The sequence below is a fragment of the Salvelinus alpinus genome, chromosome 35 (genome assembly GCF_045679555.1).
Source record: "Salvelinus alpinus chromosome 35, SLU_Salpinus.1, whole genome shotgun sequence".
NCBI classification, from domain to species: domain Eukaryota; kingdom Metazoa; phylum Chordata; class Actinopteri; order Salmoniformes; family Salmonidae; genus Salvelinus; species Salvelinus alpinus.
In genome coordinates, this window is record NC_092120.1 from 12,150,105 (window position 1) to 12,171,264 (window position 21,160).

The 21,160-nt window shown below is 44.2% G+C and overlaps 1 protein-coding gene across 5 annotated transcripts in view; it reads right to left on the reverse strand.

Moving 5' to 3' along the window:
* LOC139564013 (semaphorin-6D-like) overlaps positions 1 to 21,160 on the reverse strand; it is a 151,345-nt gene that overhangs the window by 108,060 nt on the left and 22,125 nt on the right. For all 5 annotated transcript variants that reach the window (XM_071383145.1, XM_071383148.1, XM_071383147.1 and 2 more), the window contains exon 2: positions 20,052 to 20,157. The gene's annotated coding sequence lies outside the window, so the exon portion shown is untranslated. The remainder of the gene's footprint in view (positions 1 to 20,051; positions 20,158 to 21,160) is intronic.

Consider the following 21,160-nt stretch of genomic DNA (forward strand, 5'->3'; position numbering starts at 1 on the left):
CCCTTACAGAAGTTTACTCGAAAGACGAGTGAACTATCCCTTCACCTCATTTTGTTATAACATCTTTATTCTGACAGATGTTTACATGACAACCAGAATGCAACAAACATGGCGTCACACATAGTTGGCAATTAGCTTAGCATTAGCTCATCATAATCAGTACATTTACATTTAAGTCATTTAGCAGACGCTCTTATCCAGAGCGACTTACAAATTGGTGCATTCACCTTATGATATCCAGTGGAACAACCACTTTACAATAGTGCATCTAACTCTTTTAGAAGGATTACTTTATCCTATCCTAGGTATTCCTTAAAGAGGTGGGGTTTCAGGTGTCTCCGGAAGGTGGTGATTGACTCCGCTGACCTGGCGTCGTGAGGGAGTTTGTTCCACCATTGGGGTGCCAGAGCAGCGAACAGTTTTGACTGGGCTGAGCGGGAACTGTACTTCCTCAGAGGTAGGGAGGCGAGCAGGCCAGAGGTGGATGAACGCAGTGCCCTTGTTTGGGTGTAGGGCCTGATCAGAGCCTGAAGGTACGGAGGTGCCGTTCCCCTCACAGCTCCGTAGGCAAGCACCATGGTCTTGTAGCGGATGCGAGCTTCAACTGGAAGCCAGTGGAGAGAGCGGAGGAGCGGGGTGACGTGAGAGAACTTGGGAAAGTTGAACACCAGACGGGCTGCGGCGTTCTGGATGAGTTGTAGGGGTTTAATGGCACAGGCAGGGAGCCCAGCCAACAGCGAGTTGCAGTAATCCAGACGGGAGATGACAAGTGCCTGGATTAGGACCTGCGCCGCTTCCTGCGTGAGGCAGGGTCGTACTCTGCGAATGTTGTAGAGCATGAACCTACAGGAACGGGTCACCGCCTTGATGTTAGTTGAGAACGACAGGGTGTTGTCCAGGATCACGCCAAGGTTCTTAGCACTCTGGGAGGAGGACACAATGGAGTTGTCAACCGTGATGGCGAGATCATGGAACGGGCAGTCCTTCCCCGGGAGGAAGAGCAGCTCCGTCTTGCCGAGGTTCAGCTTGAGGTGGTGATCCGTCATCCACACTGATATGTCTGCCAGACATGCAGAGATGCGATTCACCACCTGGTTATCAGAGGGGGGAAAGGAGAAGATTAATTGTGTGTCGTCTGCATAGCAATGATAGGAGAGACCATGTGAGGATATGACAGAGCCAAGTGACTTGGTGTATAGCGAGAATAGGAGAGGGCCTAGAACAGAGCCCTGGGGGACACCAGTGGTGAGAGCACGTGGTGCGGAGACAGATTCTCGCCACGCCACCTGGTAGGAGCGACCTGTCAGGTAGGACGCAATCCAAGCGTGGGCCGCGCCGGAGATGCCCAGCTCGGAGAGGGTGGAGAGGAGGATCTGATGGTTCACAGTATCAAAGGCAGCCGATAGGTCTAGAAGGATGAGAGCAGAGGAGAGAGAGTTAGCTTTAGCAGTGCGGAGCGCCTCCGTGACACAGAGAAGAGCAGTCTCAGTTGAATGACTAGTCTTGAAACCTGACTGATTTGGATCAAGAAGGTCATTCTGAGAGAGATAGCAGGAGAGCTGGCCAAGGACGGCACGTTCAAGAGTTTTGGAGAGAAAAGAAAGAAGGGATACTGGTCTGTAGTTGTTGACATCGGAGGGATCGAGTGTAGGTTTTTTCAGAAGGGGTGCAACTCTCGCTCTCTTGAAGACGGAAGGGACGTAGCCAGCGGTCAAGGATGAGTTGATGAGCGAGGTGAGGTAAGGGAGAAGGTCTCCGGAAATGGTCTGGAGAAGAGAGGAGGGGATAGGGTCAAGCGGGCAGGTTGTTGGGCGGCCGGCCGTCACAAGACGCGAGATTTCATCTGGAGAGAGAGGGGAGAAAGAGGTCAAAGCACAGGGTAGGGCAGTGTGAGCAGAACCAGCGGTGTCGTTTGACTTAGCAAACGAGGATCGGATGTCGTCGACCTTCTTTTCAAAATGGTTGACGAAGTCATCAGCAGAGAGGGAGGAGGGGGGAGGAGGGGGAGGAGGATTCAGGAGGGAGGAGAAGGTGGCAAAGAGCTTCCTAGGGTTAGAGGCAGATGCTTGGAATTTAGAGTGGTAGAAATTGGCTTTAGCAGCAGAGACAGTACAACCTTCAACAAAGTGTGCACAAATGCAAGAATCTGAATTCATGATTTGTTATCAGTACTTAAAAACATGTGAATAAAACAGTAAATCAAATCAAACTTTATTTGTCACATGCGCCGAATACAACAAGTGTAGACCTTACCGTGAAATGCTTACTTAGAAGCCCTTAACCAACAGTGCAGTTCAAGAAGAGTTAAGAAAATATTTACCAAGTAGACAAAAATAAAAAGTAATAATAAAAAGTAACACAATAAGAATAACGAGGCTAAATAAAGGGGGCACCGGTACCGAGTCAGTGTCCGGGGGTACAGGCTAGTTGAGGTAATCTGTACATAAGGTGAATGCACCAATTTGTAAGTCGCTCTGGATAAGAGCGTCTGCTAAATGACTTAAATGTAAATGTAAATGTAGGTGGAGGCGAAGTGACTATGCATAGGTAACAAACAAACAGCGAGTAGCAGCAGTGTACAAAACGGGGTTGGGGGGGGGGGATCAATGTAAATTGTCCGGTGGCGATTTTATGAAGTGTTCAGCAGTCTAATGGCTTGGGGGTAGAAGCTGTTGAGGAGCCTTTTTGTCCTAGACTTGGCGCTCTGGTACTGCTTGCCGTGCGGTAGCAGAGAAAACAGTCTATAACTTGGGTGACTGGAGTCTCTGACAATTTTATGGGCTTTCCTCTGACACCGCCATCCTGGATGACAGGATGCTTGGCCCGTGATGTACTAGGCTGTTCGCACTACCGTCTGTAGCGCCTTATGGTCAGATGCCGAGCAGTTACCATACCAGGCAGTGATGCCACCGGTCAGGATGCTCTCGATGGTGAAGCTGTAGAACCTTTGGAGGATCTGGGAACCCATGCCAAATCTTTTAAGTCTCCTGAGGGGGAAAAGATTTTGTCGTCCCCTCTTCACGACTGTCTTGGTATGTTTGGACCATGATAATTCGTTTTGTGATGTGGACACCAAGGAACTTGAAACTCTCAACCCGCTCCACTACAGCCCCATCGATGTTAATGGGGGCCTGTTCAGCCCGCCTTTTCCTGTAAACCACGATCAGCTCCTTTGTCTTGCTCACACTGGAGGGAGAGGTTAGTGTCCCGGCACCACACTGCCAGTTCTCTGACCTCCTCCCTATAAGCGGTCTCATCATTGTCGGTGATCAGACCTACCACTGTTGTGTCGTCAGCAATCTTAATGATGGTGTTGGAGTCGTGTTTGGCCACACAGTCGTAGGTGAACAGGGAATACAGGAGGGGACTAAGTACACACCCCTGAGGGGCCCCAGTGTTAAGGATCAGCGTGGCAGACGTGTTGTTGCCTACCCTTACCACTTGGCGGCAGCCCGTCAGGAAGTCCATAATCCAGTTGCAGAGGGAGGTGTTTTGCGGGCACTATGGTGTTGAACACTGAGCTGTAGTCAATGAACAGCATTCTCACATAGGTGTTCCTTTTGTCCAGATGAGAAAGTGCAGTGTGGAGTGCGATTGAGATTGCGTCATCGGTGGATCTGTTGGGGCGGTATGCGAATTGGAGTGGGTCTAGTGTGTCCAGGAGGATGCTGTTGATGTGAGCCATGACCAGCCATTAAAAGCACTTCATGGCTACCAACGTTGAGTGCCACGGGGCGGTTACCGTCGCTTCCTTGGGCACAGGGACAATGGTGGTCTGCTTGAAACATGTAGGTATTAGAGACTCGGTCAGGGAGAGTTTGAAAATATCAGTGAAGACAATTGACAGTTGGTCCGCGCATGCTTTGAGTACACGTCCTGGTAATCTGTCTGGCCCAGCGGCTTTGTGAATGTTGACCTGTTTAAAGGTTTTGATCACATCGGCTACTGAGAGAGTTACCATACAGTCATCCGGAACAGCTGGTGTTCTCGTGCATGCTTCAGTGTTGCTTGCCTCGAAGTGAGCACAAAAGGCACTTTGCTCGTCTGGTAGGCTCGCGTCACTGGTCAGCTCGCATCTCGGTTTCCCTTTGTAGTCCGTAATAGTTTTCAAGCCCTGCCACATCCGACAAGCATCAGAGCCGGTGTAGTAGGATTCAATCTTAATCCTGTATTGACGCTTTGCTTGTTTATTGGTTCGTCTGAGGGCATAGCAGGATTTCTTATAAGCGTCCGGATTAGTCTCCCGCTCCTTGAAAGCGGCAGCTCTAGGCTTTAGCTCGATGCGGATGTTGCCTGTAATCCATAGCTTCTGGTTGAGATATGTACGTACAGACACTATGGGGATGACGTCGTCGATACACTTATTGATGAAGCCGATGACGGAGGTGGTGTATTCCTCAATCCCATTGGATGAATCTCGGAACATATTCCAGTCTGTGCTAGCAAAACAGTCCTGTAGTGTAGCATCCACGTTATCTGACCACTTCCGTATTGAGCGAGTCACTGGTACTTCCTGCTTTAGATTGTAAGCAGGAATCAGGAGGATAGAATTATGTAACATCTTGCATTACGCTCCATACATAAATAAGGTGTGCTACAGTATTTTATTTGTATTCATTTATTGAACCTTTAACTAGGCAAGTCAGTTAAGAACAAATTCTTATTTACAATGACGGCCTACCAAAAGGCAAATGACCTCCTGCGGGGACGGGGGCTGGGATAAAAAATAAATAACATATAGGACAAAACACACATCACGACGAGACAACACTACATAAAGAGAGACCTAAGACAACAACATAGCAAGGCAGCAACACATGACAACAACACGGTAGCAATACAACATGGTAGCAGCACAAAACATGGTACAAACATTATTGGGCACAGACAACAGCACAAAGGGCAAGAAGGTAGAGACAACAATACATCACGCAAAGCAGCCACAACTGTCAGTAAGAGTGTCCATGATTGAGTCTTTGAATGAAGAGATTGAGATAAAACTGTCCAGTTTGAGTGTTTTTTGCAGCTCGTTCCAGTTGCTAGCTGCAGGGAACCAGGGATGTGTGTGCTTTGTGGTACTTTAACAGAATGTGACTGGCAGAACGGGTGTTGTATGTGGAGGATGAGGGCTGCAGTAGATAAACCCAGAAAAATAGAAATGTCCCTTTTTCAGGACCCTGTCTTTCAAAGATAATTCATAAAAATCCAAATAACTTCACAGATCTTCATTGAAAAGCATTTAAACACTGTTTCCCATGCTTGTTCAACGAACCATAAACAATTAATGAACATGCACCTGTGGAACGGTCGCTAAGACACTAACAGCTTACAGACGGTAGGCAATTAAGGTCACAGTTATGAAAATTTAGGACACTAAAGAGCCCATTCTACTGACACTGAAAAACACCAAAAGAAAGATGCCCAGGGTCTCTGCTCATCTGCGTGAATGTGCCTTAGTCACACTGCAAGGAGGCATGAGGACTGCAGATGTGGCCAGGGCTATAAAATGCAATGTCCGTATTGTGAGACACCTAAGACAGCGCTACAGGGAGACAGGACGGACAGTAGATCGTCCTCGCAGTGGCAGACCACATGTAACAACACCTGCACAGGATCGGTACATCCGAACATCACATCTGCGGGACAGGTACAGGATGGCAACAACAATAGGCTGAGAGAGGCTGGACTGAGGGCTTGTAGGCCTGTTGTAAGGCAGGTCGTCACCAGACATCACCGGCAACAACGTCACCTACGGGCACAAACCTACCGTCGATGGACCAGACAGGACTGGCAAAAAGTGCTCCTCTCTGACGAGTCGCAGATTTGTCTCAACAGGGGTGATGGTCGGAGTCGCGTTTATCGTCGAAGGAATGAGTGTTACACCGAGGCCTGTACTCTGGAACGGTATCGATTTGTAGGTGGAAGGTCTGTCATGGTCTGGGGTGGTGTGTCACAGCATCATCGGACTAAGCTTGTTGTCATTGCAGGCAATCTCAACGCTATGCATTACAGGGAAGACATCCTCCTCCCTCATGTGGTACCCTTCCTGCTCATCCTGACATGACCCTCCAGCATGACAATGCCACCAGCCATATTGCTCATTCTGTGCGTGATTTCCTGCAAAACAGGAATGTCAGTGTTCTGCCATGGCCAGTGAAGAGCCCAGATCTCAATCCCATTGAGCAAATCTTGGACCTGTTGGATCGTAGGGTGAGGGCTATGGCCATTCTCCCCTGAAATGTCAGGGAACTTGCAGGTGCCTTAGTGGAAGAGTGGGGTAAAATCTCACAGCAAGAACTGGCAAATATGGTGCAGTCCATGAGGAGGAAATGCACTGCAGTACTTAATGCAGCTGGTGGCCACACCAGATACTGACTTACTTTTGATCCCCCTTTGTTCAGGGACACATTATTCAATTTCTGTTATAAACTGAACAAGTGTGAACATGTGACTGTCTCAGTTGTTGAATCTTGTTATGTTTATACAAATATTTACACACGCACACACGTTAAGTTTGCTGAAAATAAATGCAGTTGACAGTGAGAGGACGTTTCTTTTTTTGTTGAGTTTACCTCAGATAGGGGGGAGTGAGGCCTAAGAGGGTTTTATAAATAAGCATCAACCAGTGGGTCTTGCGACGGGTATACAGAGATGACCAGTTTACAGAGGAGTATAGAGTGCAGTGATGTGTCCTATAAGGAGCATTGGTGGCAAATCTGACGGCAGAATGGTAAAGAACATCTAGTCGCTCGAGAGCACCCTTACCCGCTGATCTATAAATTATGTCTCCGTAATATAGCATGGGTAGGATGGTCATCTGAATCAGTTAGTTTGGCAGCTGGGGTGAAGGAGGAACGATTACGATAGAGGAACCAAGTCTAGATTTAACTTTAGCCTGCAGCTTTGATATGTGCTGACAGAAGGACAGAGTACCGTCTTGCCATACTCCCAAGTACTTGTATCAGGTGACTACCTCAAACTCTAAACCATCAGAGGTAGTAATCACACCTGTGGGGAGAGGGACACTCTTCTTACCAAACCACATGACCTTTGTTTTGGTGGTGTTCAGAACAAGGTTAAGGGTAGAGAAAGCTTCTTGGACACTAAGAAAGCTTTGTTGCATTTAACACAAAATCCAGGGAGGGGCCAGCTGAGTATAAGACTGTATCATCTGCATATAAATGGATGAGAGAGCTTCCTACTGCCTGAGCTATCTTGTTGATGTAAATTGAGAAGAGCGTGGGGCCTAGGGTTGAGCCTTGAGGTACTCCCTTGGTGACAGGCAGTGGCTGACAGCAGATTTTCTGACTTCAAACACTGCACTCTGAGAGAGGTAGTTAGCAAACCAGGCCAAAAGACCCCTCAGAGACACCAATATTCCTTAGCCGGCCCACAAGAATGGAATGGTCTATCGTATCAAAAGCTTTGGCCAAGTCAACAAAAAAAGCAGCATAACATTGCTTAGAATCAAGGGCAATGGTGACATCATTGAAGACCTTTAAGGTTGCAGTGACACATCCATAACCTGAGCGGAAACCAGATTGCATACCAGAGAGAATACTATAGACATCAAGAAAGCCAGTCAGTTGATTATTTAAAAAAAATTCCCAACACTTTTGATAAACAGTGGTAATAATCTGATAGTCTGTGTAACCAATAGAGAGTCAGAGTCCTGAGTGTGGGAACAAACATAGTCTGTTCCACAGCTGTCAACAAACTTTCTTTACCCAACAGAGTATGAAGGAGTCATAAGGCAAATATCAATATGCACAATAAAAAAAATATATATAACAACTTGGGGCTAGCCATTGTAAGTTCAGAGTCACTCGCCCCAACAGTGCACGTGTGCTGGAGGCGAGCGAAAGCCCGGGAGAGAGACAGGCCAGGGCAAATGGTGAACAGATCGCCAGGTGGAATCCAAGCGGCAGGCAATGGGAGTAGGTGTCACCCACTTGGGAGAAGATTTTATTTTTTGGAGGCAGATTTCTTGTAGAAAATGCCAGTGGATGATCTTTGAACAGCCGGTCGGGGGCTTCAAGGCCTCTGGATCTGAGTGGGGTAGCCTGCCATTTGTTGGGCTCAAAGGCTTCGACACTTCTCGCTTCACACGTCAGTGCTAATTGAAGTTGTATCTCTTTGTCCTAGCATAGCTTGGTAGCCTGAGCATTCAGTCCTTATTAAGTAATATATATATAATTGTAATGTATATTTTTCTTCTTGGCTTTTGAAAGTACAAAAATTGCTTCAGACTAAGCATTACTCACTCAGCGCCAGGTTGGATGGGGTTTTCAGGTCTCTGCTTGTTTGCCAGAGCATTTGATGTATAGTTTGGGAATAATAATCCTTGAATGTAGGAAGCATTCCAAGTAATTCCATCCAAAATCAGGTTGTAGGTTTGGAGTTTCAATTTGGAGTGAAGGTTATGTTGTTTAGAGTAGCATCCTGTATATGTCCATCGCAAAAAATCAACGTTTGTCCAACTCTAAATCTATCTATTTTTAAAAACATGCTGAAAAATGTGGGAGCTCATCTGCTCATGACCTCTATCAAGCAGAAACGACAACATGATATACAAAAACTATAATGACTAATGTTGTTAGGCCCGAGATGAAGTCTAGGGCCGGAAAACCGTGCCAATATATCCTCCAAACACAGGCTTTGAGGGCATTATCACTTTTATACAAGGGGTTACCAACATATTAAAATAATGATTGACATATTTTCATTAAAAACGTTATTTTTATGAATTTATTCATACTTTTTATCCTTCCACAACATATAGTCCCGAAACAAATCTAGGGTTGCTACCCAAGCCAGGTGGGCGTTCGTTCATTGGTTCGGTTGCCAGAGATGCGACCCATTCGTTCAGTCTTTTTACTCTGTATCTATGAACGTGACCCAGTTGTTCGTTCTAAAATGTTCCATTGCCGTACTGGCTTGCAACGTTCTTATGTCTTGTTTGCCAGCTAGCTAACTACAGCTAACTTACAGTCACGTCAAACAGTGCAAATAGAATAACAACAGTAGCTGCATTTGTTTAAGCTGTTTTCTAGTGACATTTATTTGGATACATCCATAACAAATGAGCTAATGAGACACGATTTCGCTTGGCATAGAAAATGTGCTTACTCTTTAGGACACTGTTGTTCAGAGGAGCTAGCCAACAATACAGCTAACACAATCACTTCAAACTGAAGCTGGAAAGGTGGCAAACTAGCTGCACTTCGTTTGGCTTACCTTTTTTCAATTTACATTTCTTTGTATATATCCATAAAAATGATGCCAGCTGATTCATGATTTCGACTGGCTGAGAAATGCTGCCTGCCTCTCTCTCTCGTCCCGACCCCTACACGTTCATTTCTATGGGACAGTTGGAGATCGAATTTGAATATTGTAACAATGTTGCAAATGTCGGGGACACAGCAAGGTTTATACAAATCTCCGCTGTTGAAAACTAAATGTTGGTCTAAAATAAAATGTGAGATAATGTCTAGATGCTTTTTATAGTGAAGATCAAGTTTATATAGCCCTGCCTGGGCTGATGAGACAATGGATTGCGCAGTCAGATGGAACAGAGTAAATAGCCATTTTAACGTCATAGATTTAACCGGTGGTAACTTGTGGAATAGACGCCGGCTGGAATACGCTTTTAACCAATCAGCATTAGACCCAGCCGTTGTAAAATGAGGTGAAACAAACCTGAATTCAAACTGGTGTTTGAAAATAAACGCTTTTAGAAAATAATTAGAAATTGACAAGTTGAAACATAGCCCATAGATAATTAACAAGCAGTGTACCTTGGTTTGAGGGCAGTGTGGGTTAACTTCCCTGTTGCATAACAATCACATTTTGGAACAGTGTGTCACTACCCGCATTCTGAATTTTCTTTTTCTCACGCTGGGGTGACCGTTAGAGATATTTGGAACTCACACGTGAAAGGTGCATTCAAACATTTGACTGGAAATGGAGGAAAAATTCTGAGATCTGTAGCAGAACCACTTAAACTCTGAAACATTCATTGCCTGGTTGAAACGCCACTGTTAGCTGAGCTCTGTTCTCCCGATCCAATCTCTACACCGTTCACCACTGCATTGTTGCCAGGGTTGGTGGAAATGTTTTGAGATGGAGGTGTGAAGAGTCCTGCATCCGCAGTAGACAAGTGTTATCGATTTCTCAGCCGCTCTAAGAGACACTGGGAAGGGCAAAACATTGAGAGGAGGGAACTCAGAGTCACACACATCGTTGTGTTGGTGTCATCATTTAGCTAGTTTTTCTGAGAACTGGTTAGTCTCCTCCACCCCAGGGCAGGTGCCTGCAAGCAGGTAGTGACACCTGTTTCCACATGCTGTTGTTGGGCGTTCTCCACCAGCAGTTCCATCCTCTTTTCTTTTTAGTTGTTCAATGAGTTCCACCCATTCAACAGCTGGATGCAGGCACCCACACATACACGCTCACCGACCGATCTAGAACAGCTATTTCACGGCACACAGAAGCACAGACAGTGGCCACAAAGCCATATAGACTGAGGAATGGCTGTGGCAAATTTTTTCGCTGGTCTAAGCTAAACAACTTTGCCTGCTTTTTCCCTTAATCCCTTGGGATGCAGTTCTGGGTACGGCTGCAACGAAAGAATGTGACGTTTCTCACATACAGTAAATAAATGCCAATACCCATTCTATGGAATAAGCACAAGAGACATTTCTCAGACAAAAAGGCAGGCGATCATTACAGGGAATCACCTAACCTTAGGGAAAGTGTCCCCCGTTTACCTGCTCTGCCCAATGGCCAATTCTTGACAGCTTGATCCCATGTTCTATAGCCCCATGCGCTGGACGAGGCCAGGAGTGAAAGACCGAACAAAACCTCTGCAAAAGTGTGCTTGACAGGGCAATCTGAGAGTAATGGAATTGAAGTTCTCTACTTAGAGCACAGAGAGTGGAGAATCTCCATGGAAACCCAGATGGTGGCTTGACAGTTTTGAGCTTTCTGCAATTGAAACCCTTTTATTTGGAGGACCTTAGGTATGGTGCCATTTTGGAAGTGATTTCCTTCAGAAGTGTGAAAAACCCTGCTTACATACTGTACCTCACTTACATACTCTGATCTGCAAGGTAATCATGGCAGCCACACAGTGAGAAAAAGCCTTAGCGGTGGGTGATAAAGGCTGGGAGATTGTCAGTAGGCAGCATAACTTCCGAGCTGCTTGTTTCAGCAGTAATTATGGAGAGTGAACGGTACACTATGGCTGGTGCTAAATAGCTTACAAAGCCTTTTGCTTGTGATGCAATGTCAACGAGCTACTCGAGGGAAGTCAATCGAATAAGTAAAAGTGACTATAAAGCCAAACAAAATGTCTTAAACAAAGACATAAGAAGTGGAAAGTGGAGAGACTGTTGGAGGGATGCAGAGGGAAGGTGGCAGGGGAAAGAGATGTGTTCAGAAGACTATGAATAGGGATGAGATTGGAGAGCACACCGCATCAGTGAACCAATCACAGGCATATTGAAAAATCTGGAGAGAGTGGAGATAAGGAAGGAGAAAAAGAAAGGAAGAGAAGATGGGAATAAATAATGGAGTGGATGAGAGGGCTAGCATAGCCACGGGAGCAGGTGATTGAAAATAACCACCAACAGGATGAACAGATTGATAGAGATATGCTGACAGAGAGCAAGGCTGTGTGTGTGTGTGTGTGTGTGTGTGTGTGTGTGTGTGTGTGTGTGTGTGTGTGTGTGTGTGTAGGGGGTTGCAGGTTGCTCCATCCTAATACCCATCAAAGTACATGGAATCTACCACCTCTCTCACCCCCCTGGTCTGCCCTAAGTAATCTCCTTTTCCCTCCACCTCTTCATCTGCCCTCCTTGTCCTCGTCTCATCAGTCTGCCCTCATCCTTCTCTCCCTGTGTCATACAGGTGCTTGTAAGGAGGGCGCTTAACCCATCTCTCAGGCTTGACCTGGCAGATATGGAAGGAGGGTGCCGGTGGAGCATGGTAGCAGCGTTAGGTACACAGTGTACAGTGCCTGTAGAAAAGCTACACCCTCCTTGAATTTCTTAACGTTTTGTGTTACAAAGTGGGATTAAAATTGATGTAATTGTCAACGATCTACACAAAATACTCTAATGTCAAAGTGGATCATTTTTTATACATTTAAAAAAAAAGATTAATGAAAAAGAAAACACTAATATACCTTGATTAAATAAATATCCACCCCCAAGTCAATACATGTTAGAAACACCTTTTGCAGCAATTACAGCTGTGAGTCTTCTTGGGTAAGTATCATAACAGCTTTGCACACCTGTATTGTGCAATATTTGCCCATTATTCTTTTCAAAAGTCTTCAAGCTCTGTCAAGGTGTTGGGGATCATGGCTGGACAGCAATTTTCAAGTCTTGTCAGATTTTCAAGCAGATTTAAGTCAAAACTGTAACTTGGCAGCTCAGGAACATTCACTATCTTCTTTGTAAGCAACTCCAGGGTAGATTTGGATTTGTGTTTTAGGTTATTGTCCTGCTGAAAGGTGAATTCCTCTCCCAGTGTCTGGTGCAGGTTTAACTCTAGGATTTTGCCTGTGCTTAGCTCCATCCTGCTTTTCATCCTGAAAAACTCCCCAGTCTTTGCCGATGTCAAGCATATCCAGATCATGATGCAGCCACCACCATGCTTGAAAATAAGGAGGCAGTTACTCAGTGATGTGTTGGATTTGCCCTAAACATAAAGCTTTGCATTTAGGCCAAAATGTACATTCCTTCTGTATATTCTGCATTCTGTATATTTGTATTCTTCTTTTCACTCTGTCATTTAGGTTATGTGGAGTCACTACAATGTTGTTGCTCCATCCTCAGTTCTCCAATCACAGCCATTAAAATCCCCAATGGCTTCATGGTGACATCCCCAAGCAGTTTTGTTCTTGTCATGCAGCTCAGTTCAGAAGGACAACTGCATTAGGACCATGCCTCAGGACTACCTGGCCTGATGATTCCTTGCTGTCCCCAGTCCACCTGGCCATGCTGCTGCTCCAGTTTCAACTGTTCTGCCTGCAGCTATGGAACCCTGACCTGTTCACCGGACGTGCTACCTGTCGCAGACCTGCTGTTTACAACTCTCTAGAGACAGCAGGAGCGGTAGAGATACTCTGAATGATCGGCTATGAAAAGCCAACTGATATTTACTCCTGAGGTGCTGACCTGTTGCACCCTCGACAACCACTGTTATTATTATTATTATTATTATTTGACCCTGCTGGTCATCTATGAACATTTGAACATCTTGGCCATGTTCTGTTATAATCTCCACCTGGCACAGCCAGAAGAGGACTGGCCACCCCTCATAGCCTGGTTCCTCTCTAGGTTCCTTCCTAGGTTCTGGCCTTTCTAGGGAGTTTTTCCTAGCCACCGTGCTTCTACACCTGCATTGCTTGCTGTTTGGGGTTTTAGGCTGGGTTTCTGTACAGGACTGAGATGTCAGCTGATGTAAGAAGGGCTTTATAAATACATTTGATTTGGATTTGATTTTTGACGTGTCTGGGTGGTTTAATACATCACCCACAGCATAATTATTAACTTCACCATGCTTAAATATATATATTCACTGTCTGATTTGTTATAGTTACCCATGTAACAATCACTGCCCTTCTCTATAAGGATTTCGGAAAGCTCTGTCGTCTTTGTACTTGAATCTGTGCTTGAAACTCAATACCTGACTGTGGGACCTTAGATGTTGTATGTATGGAGGACAGATCATATAACTTATGTGATTTGTTAAGCCAAATTGTACTTCTCAACTCATTTTAGGCTTACCTAAACAAAGGGAGTCAATACTTATGCAACGACAATTTTTTTGTGATAGAATTTGTATTAATTAGACATTATGGAGTATTGTGTAGATCAATGACAAAAAAAAAGAACAGTTCAATCTATTTCAATCCCACTTTGTAATGGAACAAAAGGTGAAAAACTTCAAGGGGGTGTAGACCTCTATAGGCACTGTACATGATCTGGAAGAAATTGGATATTGAATGCAGGAAGGGACGGGGGCCCTGGTGGAAGATCATTTCGCCCACCCACATAGGGAGCAAGGGCTATGAGCAAGTCGATAATATTGAGTATGGGGAGGGGACTCCGGACCAAGAGGTTTAGTGACCATGTCCAATCCACCGGTGTCGGCATCCATAGAGAGGTCATTCATCATGGGACAGACAAACGGCAGTGGGGGAGGGAAGGTTTGTGATAAGAATGGGAACCTCCGGATTGCACTACAAACTCAATTGGCTGCAAAAATGCAAGGTTGTGGTTCGGTAGAAAAGGTAATATAATGACATGCATTATAAACACGGAAATATGAAATATGAAATGTCCTTGAAATGCACAGCCACGTACTTATGGAACTGAATGGGAGGAGTCGAACAAATGTGGCGAGAGGTCAAGTAAGGGAAAGCAACTATTTTATTGTCTGTATTTATTAATGAAATGGGCCTGTAGTACTTCCATATAAATAAACTCCATTAAACACAAGCAGAGTGCATTTATATTCCAGCAAATGGCTTGCAATTACCTATTTAGAAGACATACGTTGGCAATTAATACAGCAATCCCTGTAATGCCGTACCTAGGGAATTTCTAAACATCAATTATATTAAATAGGAGAGTCAATGAGATAGAACTTGTAGCCTGCTGCAGCAGTCACAGCATGATACCACTACCAGTAAACATCCCCCTCAACGCTAACAAATGCTTCACTGGACAAAACCATCCAGCTCCACCATGTAATTTCCAAGAGAAATTCTGATTGGGGGTTTTGTGATCTACTGAAAACACCAACAGTCTTCACATTGTAATAACCCAGAAGTCCCTTGACAGATAAAGAAGGAATAAAGGAGGAGGAAAAACAACCCAGCTCAGTGGAAAACAACCTGCCACTGTAAATCTCCGAGCCCTGCTCCCCTGTCAGTATCGCTGATCAAACTGGTTCTTCCACATTAGGCAGACAGCTCCAAGTCCATTGCTGCTTACAGTATCAATCTTTCACATAAACCATCCGTCTCATGGCCAGATCAATACACGCTCTCTCCAGCTCCCTGCAAAGGGTAGGCACTGTTTTTGTGGACGCTGGACAGAATACACTGCAAAACACAGTGGTGAGGGTAGGTAACAACATCTCCACCCCGCTGATCCTCAACACTGGGGCCCCACAAGGGTGCGTTCTGAGCCCTCTCCTGTACTCCCTGTTCACCCATGACTGCGTGGCCATGCACGCTTCCAACTCAAATCATCAAGTTTGCGGACAACACTACAGTAGTAGGCTTGATTACCAACAACGACGAGACGGCCTACAGGGAGGAGGTGAGGGCCCTCGGAGTGTGGTGTCAGGAAGATAACCTCACACTCAACGTCAACAAAACAAAGGAGATGATTGTGGACTTCAGGAAACAGCAGAGGGAGCACCCCCCTATCCACATCGATGGGACAGTAGTGGAGAGGGCAGTAAGTTAAGTTCCTCGGCGTACACATCACGGACAAACTGAATTGGTCCACCCACACAGATAGCGTTGTGAAGAAGGCGCAGCAGCGTCTCTTCAACCTCAGGAGGCTGAAGAAATTTGGCTCGTCACCAAAAGCACTCACAAACTTCTACAGATGCACAATCGAGAGCATCCTGTTGGGCTGTATCACCGCCTGGTACAGCATGATACAGTATTTTTCGATATACTGTAGACCTACCGTAGGCAACATGAGTCTCACTAGTGTTGAGTAATGTGCTGTTCAAAGTGGTGTAGGTCTTATTTATTTAAAGAGCATATTGAAGTTAGAAGCAATAGGATTTGAAGCCATAACCTACAACTATTTTAGCACCGTTTCGCTCTGCTCTGAGAGAAGCATGGGAACTGGTCTTGATAAATTAATGAGATGTTAATTTTCACTGAATCTCCATTTGGGTATTGTTTAGACTACAATTATACAATTAGAGCATAACATTCCTACACCCTTAGTGTAACCTTTATTTAACTAGGCAAGTCAGTTAAGAATAAATTATTAATTTACAAGGACAGCCTACACCTTCTTCCCCATCAGGGAAGTGAACCCCGGTCTCCCGCACGACACAGGGATTCTTTAGCTAAATAGCCCAGTACTGTAGCCTACTCCCGACCGTCACATTGTACAGCGCCATATTTTCCGTTCCATCCTAACGGAAACCCAGAGGGTTGTTCTTGGAATAGAAACACCATAATATTAATCAAATGAATTAAGCAACATTTCTTAAAATCAGGCCCATATACTATGTTCTTACAAAAAAAGGTTTTAAATTCTCTAGTACAGCCACTATTGAAGGCTATCAAATTATTCTCAAAGATGCCCTCTGGTGGTCAAACTAGCACTAACTAGCTTTAATGTTTACAATGGCTGACACTTAAATAACATGCCATAGAATTTTGCGGCACCATGCAAGCTGTGCTGCAGTACGCTGCAACTTTTAAAGGACGAACCACTTTAGAAATAAAGTATTTTTATCACCTAACAAAGGAGGGAAAAGGTATGTAAATCAATCTGTAGAGAAAGATCTGCACTAAATAATAGGCTAGGGTTTGCTAATTGAATAAGCTCAATGAATTGTAAAAATCACATCTACTAATGTTTCCGTAGTTAACAGAACCTCCTCATTATTCTACTAAACCTTGCTAACCTCTTACACTGGGTTAGCCCAGGGCAAAGCTCTCTGAGCATTGGGGCTGAATCCCACTTGCCATCCCAGCACTTTCCTGTTCGGGAAGGCAAAAAGCATCATCTGGAGCCGGGGGAGTTCACTTAAGCTAATTGCCAGGTTGCACGGGCACGCTGCATTCGTTAAACAAGCGAGCAGGCAAGTTATCAGGAGTAAGGAGTCCTTCGCTGTAATCATTCCTTTATTCTAATCAAGGGTCTAAATTGAGCAAGCCCTCTCAACCGTCCAAGCAACAAAGACTTCTGATTACATTTAAGTAACGAGACAAATAACTCAAGAGGATGACAAAACGAGGACAAATATTTTCGAAAACTGGATTTCCACTTGGTAGGACTAACAAGCACATGGGTACAAACATTTGTACTTAAATGCTTTGAATTTGAAGCCCACAAGATTAGTCATGCCAATTGAAATAACAAGTATGGTATTGTGTTAAATAATTTCTAAGAAAGGGCAACAGATGCTGAACAGAAAACTCAGAGAAAATGCATACTAACAAAATTATTATCACAGGCTTGTTAAGACAGTAAACTACTGTTGATCACAAAAAAATAGTAAGTGCAATGACCCTGAAAATCCTACTAAGCTGACATGAATCCTTGCTGCTCCAATCAAGAAAATTCTTATCTGAGAATCTAACTGAGTATGAGGACCCAAAAATAATGTACATGGTAGTAATTGGAGTGATTCTTGGCAAAGGAGCTGTAAAATTATAAACAGTGAGATGTCTCACAATTAATACATCCAGAGCCAAAATCCTGACCCACGATACATCCTATACATAGATAGACTTGTTATGACAGCTCAATGAACATAATCTGACAAGATTGGCACAAAGCAAATGTATCATCATCATCACTATAAATGATAAGGATCAATCAAAATGCCCATATTCAGAATTAGGAGTTTGTCAGTTCAAGAATGAAAAAGACTTAAAATGAAGGGAGAGAAGGGTTTCCCATGTATTTATTTTTTCCCTGTATTTCACTTGAAATGGTACCTTTCAATTTGGCAGCAGCTCTTCAAATTGGGAAAAATAGCTTCACAGCCCTGCCATCCTTCTGTCAGGTTTCACAAGTTATGGCCAGAGAGGGCCTCCACACACCAGCTATCCCCCATCCAGTACCCCAATCAAGAAAGCCATCCCCTCGAGACTGAACTTCTCAGTGGTGCCTTGGGGAAAGTGCATAGGTAACATTTGAGGTGACCCTCAGAGCAGGTTTGCTCTCAGCGGACCTCATTCACCAAGCCCACTTTCTCAAGTCTTGTATCGCTGTGACTTTGAAGTCTGGCCAGAGACGGGCTTTGAAAAGCCAGCAATCTCCCCACCATGACCAGGCACAGGATTAGCAAGTCCCTGTAGGATTGGGTAGGAGGACAGGGGGTCGTTTTTGGGGGGTAGTGTGTGCGCAACCATTTCCCCTCCGGACAGAGCTGGGGATTAACAAGCTACTAAGGAAGCAGAGAACAAGGAGCCAGCCTCTTTCTTGAGTTCCTCGGAAACCAATTTGTATTGGGAGGAACTGAGGGAGCAGCTAATTCTGCCTGTGACCTCTCCGCATCAACTTTCTCTTGTTTTGCTGCTCAGAGTCTAAAACTATTTTCTCAGGAAAAGAGAGCTGTGTCCAGGCTGTCAATGTCCCTCTCCTTCACAGTGGCTTTGAAAAACAAGCCTCTACAGGGCATAGCAGAATAAGAGCCTGAGCGAAGGAGAGACTTCAATGATCGAGCATTAACAATTTAGCATTTACTGTTTGAAGAAAATAAAAACACATTTCTCCAACTGATGACGTCACTGAAAAAGTGTCGCGTCAATCTGGCTTTGAAACAAATAAAAAAGCCCTGAAACTACTGAACACACTTGCATATTAACTAAATCAGTCCTTAAAACATAACTATCTGACAGAAGCATATGTTTTCAACTGGAACTGTGTCAACCATTTGGACACAGGACCATAGATAGCTTTCCCACTAGCATTTGTAGATTAATGAGGTCTTTGTCTTTTATCTGATTGAAAGGAGCCTGAGGAGTTTGCCCTCTATGTCTTTGTTGAACAGTCTCTCTTGTGGAAATGGAAGATTGGCCTGTATGTGTGGGTGTGTGGGAAAGCAAGGTGGACGGGCCACATCCGAGTTCAACTGACTTAATAAAGCTTCTCTCTATCTACCCCGAGATCTCCTCACCCCAATTATACGCCTGACACCTCTAACCTCACCCCCAGTCCCCAATCCCACATACAGCTCTTGTCCTGCCCCTCCCTTCACTGCTCTTAAATCACTCTACAGGGCTGGCGAGTGTTGGGCTGATGTGGCAGTCATTCCCCAGGTTCCTCTCACTCGATTTCTGGATCTGGCTGTTTGAATTGGGCCAGGGTTGGGGCATCTCCTCTGAGAGCCCTGGATGGTCAAGTGGCAGGTGAGATGGGAATTATTGAGAAGAGAGAAGCTGCTGTTTAAGCAATAGAAGGACACACTCCCCAAAGACTGCATATGTGCAGAAATTGCTATAATTATACCTGTATGTCCTCAAAATGTAAAATAAATGTAAATCACTCACTAACCATCACCAAACAATAACAAAGTACTGTAAAATGGGTCTTAGACTGATATTATGGACATGTTTTTTTTAGACATTTGCAATTTGCACTGGTTCTACCCTCAGATTGGTCCAAGGTCACAGCTAGATTGCATCTGGCCAACCATCTGTTTAGACCCATCCCGTGAGATGGCCTGTCACCAGCACACCTTGGCCCTGTCCTCTACTGTCCATGGTCATGGTCGCCAGGGACTGTCAGACTAGACAGGATGCCTCTTCATCTAGGCTACAGTCGCTAGGGGAATCTATGCAGTTGTTTTTTCAATACCCGCATGACTGGCGGGTTGGCCATAACGCAATTTAAGCCACTTTCCATCACGGCCTATTCCTCAATCTGCTATTGTCACGCTAATAAACGCATAACATGATAATATATGTCTAATCTACTTCTACAAAAACAAAAAGCAAGGATATTTCAAAGTTATGAAGAGGAGTTACCCCCTACATTTGCCCATGAAAATTACTCAGCTCTGCAGATTGATTAAAATATTGTATAAAATCTAATGAATAATATAGGTAATTACAGGAATTTAAAAAGTGGCTTAATAACCTTTCACACTGCTTCCATTTATCAATCTGTCACTGGGTGCCTCCAGCCAGCAGACCTTTCACCCATCCCATCAAACCACTCTTATCCAGAATTATTCAAGATCAAACAGTAAGAAGAACGTTCATAGCCAGAGCTATAACTCCAAATCAACATTCATCTCACTGCAATTAAAATTCACGGCAGTCTTACCTTAAACTTTCGACAAATTTGACTGCAGAGATTCAGCCAGCTGACACGGATAGATGATTGGCACTAGCTGGTTAGGATCGCCACCCCGAGTGAAGACATCCACAATCTAAACAAAAACAAAAATAATAATTATTTAAAACAGGGGCAATTTCAAGATTGACTTACAGTCAGACATTCACCATATGTAATGTTCTATTTCTTGGCTAGACCATCTGCTCCATTTGGTAATTTTAATCAAAAATAGGGCTTTTAGCGTAAATTAAGATCTTCACACCTCGGAGGTCCTGCATGTCACATCAATCAAATCCCTCTGCCGCTGTCATGGATGAATTAATATATTGTGAAGCAGGGTTCCCAAAGTTCCTTTAGAACACCGACACAATTATATTAACAAGTGGACTACTTCTTAAAAACAAGATGCAGCAGGTCAATAATATTAGAACTGGACAGTCAAGAAACTGTATGAATGAAGGGCTATTATCATTTCTACACAGTTGGTTTAAGTCATTTAAAAAAAGTATACATTTATACATCTACCCTTTTAAGGATCCACCCCTTTTCCCCCCAATTTTCACCTAAAATGACATACCCAAATCTAACTGCCTGTAGCTCAGGATTTGAAGCAAGGATATGCATATTCTTGATACCATTTGAAAGGAAACACTTTGAAGTTTGTGGAAATGTGAAATTAATGTAGGAGAATATAACACATTAGATCTGGTTAAAGATAATACAAAGAAAAAAAACGTGCGTTTTTTTGTATTATTTTGTACCATCATCTTTGAAATGCAAGAGAAGGGCCATAATGTATTATTCCAGCCCAGACGCAATTTAGGTTTGTGTAGACTGAGCCAAAGAACCATTGCATTTCTGTTAAAAAAAAATGTATCAAGACTGCCCAAATGTGCCAAAGTTGGTTTATTAACTTTAAGTTCATAACTGTGCACTCTCCTCAAACAATAGCATGGTATTATTTCACTGTAATAGCTACTGCAAATTGGACAGTGCAGTTAGATTAACAAGAATTTAAGCATTCTGACAATATCAGATATGTCTATGTCCTGGGAAATGTTCTTGTTACTTACAACCTCATGCTAATCGCATTAGCC